This window comes from Oncorhynchus nerka, linkage group LG1 (genome assembly GCF_034236695.1).
Source record: "Oncorhynchus nerka isolate Pitt River linkage group LG1, Oner_Uvic_2.0, whole genome shotgun sequence".
Lineage (NCBI taxonomy): Eukaryota > Metazoa > Chordata > Actinopteri > Salmoniformes > Salmonidae > Oncorhynchus > Oncorhynchus nerka.
In genome coordinates, this window is record NC_088396.1 from 12,040,161 (window position 1) to 12,045,098 (window position 4,938).

Genomic DNA, 4,938 nt, shown 5'->3' on the forward strand with positions numbered 1-4,938 from the left:
CATCTGAAGAGTTAAACATGTGAAGGCGTTATGGAAATGCTTTTTCATACTATATCCTGTAAAGTGAGGCTGCCTATTGCAAGGACATTGCAGTTATTAGCAGCTGATCATCCAAATAAATTACATTTAGAACTGGCTGGTAATGCACTTAAAAGGACTACATTCTCCAGTTGCATCCATCTGCGGTTCCATAGAATCCAAACGGAACTAAAATAAACACCCTTCCCCCATCTATTTGTTTGCTAAATAACATAAATGTTCTTGCGTTCAGCCATTTGCAATTAGGATCCCACTTTGTTTTCATATCAAAACAACAGTGGCACTGAGTTGAATATTCCATGCTAAATATAGTCTGTTGACTTATGAGGACTGACTGCTTGCACAGCTCTCTCTCTCTCCCTCTTTCTCTCTCTCTCTCGTGAGTGACAGCCAAACAGACACTTTGTGAATTTTAAATATACAGTACCAGTCAAAAGTTTGGACACACCTACTGACTCAAGGGTTTTTCTATATTTTATTATTTTCTACATTGTAGAATAATAGTGAAGACATCTGAACTATGAAATAACACATATGGAATCATGTAGTAACCAAAAAAGTGTAAAACACATATATTTATATTTGAGATTCTTCCTTTGCCTTGATGGCAGCTTTGCACACTCTTGACATTCTCTCAACCAGCTTCACTTGAAATGCTTTTCCAACAGTCTTGAAGGAGTTCCCACATATGCTGAGCACTTGTTGGCTGCTTTTCCTTCACTCTGCGGTCCAACTCATCCCAAACCATCTCAATTGGGTTGAGGTCAGGTGATTGTGGAGGCCAGGTCATCTGATGCAGCACTCCATCACTCTCCTTCTTGGTCAAATAACCCTTACACAGCCTGGAGGTGTGTTGGGTCATTGTCCTGTTGAAAAACAAATGATAGTCCCACTAAACGCAAACCAGATGGGATGGCATATCGCTGCAGAATGCTGTGGTAGCCATGCTGGCTAAGTGTGACTTGAATTCTAAATTAATCCTGACAGTGTCTCCAGCAAAGCACCATCACACCTCCTCCATGCTTCATGGTGGGATCCCAAGCCTTACTTATGATTCAGTACTACACAAATTGGTTTAATTATTTATTTACTGGCTAATTAAATGGTAACACAGAATAAACATAAACACTATGTTAAAAACAGATCCCTAGCGGGAATGACAACAATATGGCTGCTACTCTCACATACAGTAATCATATACTTTGCACACGAACCACCGCCTTCTGAGTAAGAAATCATGAATGTACTTACGTGAAATTCCAAATCTCTCTTGATGGACAGGGCCTTGGAAAGGGGGCCTTTTCGCGGCACGCTTGTAAGGTTCGGAATGTCCCAAAATGCAAGCCTTCTACTGTTGTTCTTCTCCGTAGATGTCCGATATCCGGTGACTTGTCATGTAGTCCTGAACAGAACTACAGAGTTTATTTTCCTTCCATTCACTCCTGAAGATGCCTCTTTGAAGATAGGCTAGCCGGGTCGATGGTTCCCAGTGGGGTGAGGAGAGCAGCGTAATACGATGGGTTGAGCAGAGTAGTAGAATGGTCTCACTTAAATTCGCTTTTCTAGATACTTTACTTAGGACAGCTAATCAGCCGTACCAGTGATTGTCCGGGAGGTGAGTTTATCGTTTCTCTACCTCGTGTTGATATTCAAAGTTCAGACCACTTTAAACGTGCAGCTGCAGCTCAATGCTTTTCTGGTCTGGTATGTCATTCTTAACCCATCATTTTATACAGTTTGTTCGAAACAGCAGTTCATCAGGCTGACACTCTCTGACCTCACTCAGGGGCATGACTTGTCATGGTTTTTTATATGTTCCAGTTTACCTTTATTTAACTAGGCAAGTCAGTTAAGAACAAATTCTTATTTTCAATGACGGCCTAGGAACAGTGGGTTAACTGCCTGTTCAGGGGCAGAACGACAGATTTGTACCTTGTCAGCTCGGGGGGTTTGAACTTGCAACCTTCCGGTTACTGGTCCAACGCTCTAACCACTAGGCTACCCTGCCGCCCAAGTGTATGTAAAGCAATTATCTCGAATGGCTCCTAAAATCACATCCCTTTCTTAACAACTACACTTTCATTATTTTTCATATTACATGCACTACACGCAGGATGGAAACTTTGCACATGTAGTGGGTATACTTTCCAAGTTACAGTATTTTTTTTCTAATAGTTTTATGACAACACAAAATAACAAACAATATGACATTAGTGTTCTATAGATCGCCTCTGACTATTCCCCATGTTCTATGTTAGAAATATTGTTCCAGTATTCGCTTTTGAACGTGTTAGAGTTTCGGCGGGAAAAAGTATCTTGAAACAAAGCACATTCCTTTGGTGAATTTGGAGAGGGAGAACATAATCTTCTCTGTTTGATTGACAACAGTACTTGAGTTGTTAATCCCTCCTAGTTTTGACATCATGACAAGACCAAAGGACAGATTTCCACCGGTCTAATGTCCGTTGCTCGTGTTTTTTGGCACAATCAAGTCCCTTCTTCTTATTGGTGTCCTTTAGTAGTGGTTTCTTTGCAGCAATTTGACCATAAAGGCCTGATTCACGCAGTCTCCTCTGAACAGTTTGCATGGCAAGTCATTTTTCCAACAATGGTTTTACAGACAGATTATTTCACTTATAATTCACTGTATCGCAATTCCAGTGGGTCAGAAGTTTACATACACTAAGTTGACTTAAACAGCTTGAGAAATTCCAGAAAATTATGTCATGGCTTTAGAAGCTTCTGACAGGCTAATTGACATAATTTGAGTCAATTGGAGGTGTACCTGTGGATGTATTTCATGGCCTACCTTCAAACTCAGTGCCTCTTTGCTTGACATCATGGGAAAATCAAAATCAGCCAAGACCTCAGGAAAAAAATTGTAGACCTCCACAAGTCTGGTTCATCCTTGGGAGCAATTTCCAAATGCCTGAAGGTACCTTGTTCAAACAGTACAAACAATAGTACGCAAGCATAAACACCATGGGACCACGCATCCGTCATACCGCTCAGGAAGGAGATGCGTTCTGCCTCCTAGAGATGAACATACTTTGATGCGAAAAGTGCAAATCAATCCCAGAACAACAGCAAAGGACCTTGTGAAGATGCTGGAGAAAACAGGTACAAAAGTATCTACGTATATCCACAGAAAAACGAGTCCTTTATCGACATATCCTGAAAGGCCGCTCAACAAGGAAGAAGCTACTGTTCCAAAACCGCCATAAAAAAAGTCAGACTATGGTTTGCAACTGCACATGCGGACAAAGATCATATTTTTTGTAGAAATGTCCTCTGGTCTGATGAAACAAAAATAGAACTGTTTGGCCATAATGACCATCGTTATGTTTGGAGGAAAAAGGGGGAGGCTTGCAAACCAAAGAACACCATCCCAACCGTGAAGCACAGGGGTGGAAGCATCATGTTGTGGGGGTGCTTTGCTCCAGGAGGGACTGGTGCACTTCACAAAATAGATGGCATCATGAGGGAGGAAAATTATATGGATATATTGAAGCAACATCTCAAGACATCAGTCAGGAAGATAAAGCTTGATTGTAAATGGGTCTTCCAAATGGACAATGACCATACTTCCAAAGTTGTGGCAAAATGGCTTAAGAACAACAAACTCAAGGTATTGGAGTGGCCATCACAAAGCCATGACCTCAATCCTATAGAACATTTGTGGGCAGAACTGAAAAAGCGTGTGCGAGCAACGAGGCCTACAAACCTGACCAGCTCTGTCAAGAGGAATGGGCCAAAATTCACCCAACTTATTTTGGGAAGCTTGTGGAAGCCTACCCGAAATGTTTGACCCAAGTTAAGCAATTTAAAGGCAATGCACCCAAATACTAATTGAGTGTATGTAAACTTCTGACTCACTGGGAACATGAAATAAATCATTCTCTCTACTATTATTCTGACATTTCACATTCTTAAAATAAAGTGGTGATCCTAGCTTACCTAAAACAGGGAATCTTTACTCTGATTAAATGTCAGGAATTGTGAAATGTAGAAAAACATTATGTAGAAAAAAATATAAAAAAATTAAGAAAATCCCTTGAATGAGTTGGTGTGTCCAAGCTGTTGACTGGTACTGTAAATCAGCTTCACTAGAGTTATGTTATTCCCAGTGGTGTGTATTCATGGAGGCAAAGGGAAGCCAGGCTCCCCCCAAAAATGATCAATAAAAAACATATAAAATAATTTATCTTTCATCTTTCTGTGTTTCATAATTGTCCTTCAATTTGCAAGAGGCTGAATGTATCTCACCGGAGAAAGCATTCGAGTTAGCGAAAAAGCGCCCCATACTATTGTGTAGGACTTTATTCTTCCTGTTGCCCTGGATATGGCTGGGACAATGCTGGGGGAAAAGCCCCAAAAAACTATACAGACAAAGCCTTCATCAAACAACACCATTTCACGACGCATCAGTGACATGGCAGGAGATGTTTTGAAACAATTACTGCTTCACAATACAAGTCAGGTAATTCTATGCGTTACAGCTGAATGAGTCAACAGACGTGGCAGGCCTGGCACAGTTCCTGGTATATGTCTGTTATGTTTATGGGGGTTCAATTAAGGAAGACATCCTCTTCTGCAAACCACTGGAAACCAGGACAACTGGAAAGGATATTTTTAAAGTACTGGACAGCTTTGTAACATCAAATGGACTTTGGTGGTCAAGATGTGTTGGTATCTGTACTGATGGCGCAAAAACCATGACAGGGAGACATAGTGGAGTGGTAACGCGCGTGCAAGCAGTTGCTCCCGATGCCACTTGGGTACTCTGTAGCATCCACCGAGAGGCTCTTGCTGCCAAGGGAATGCCTGACAGCTTGAAAGATGTTTTGGACACTACAGTGAAAATTGTTAACTTTATTAAAGCAAGGCCCCTGAACTCTC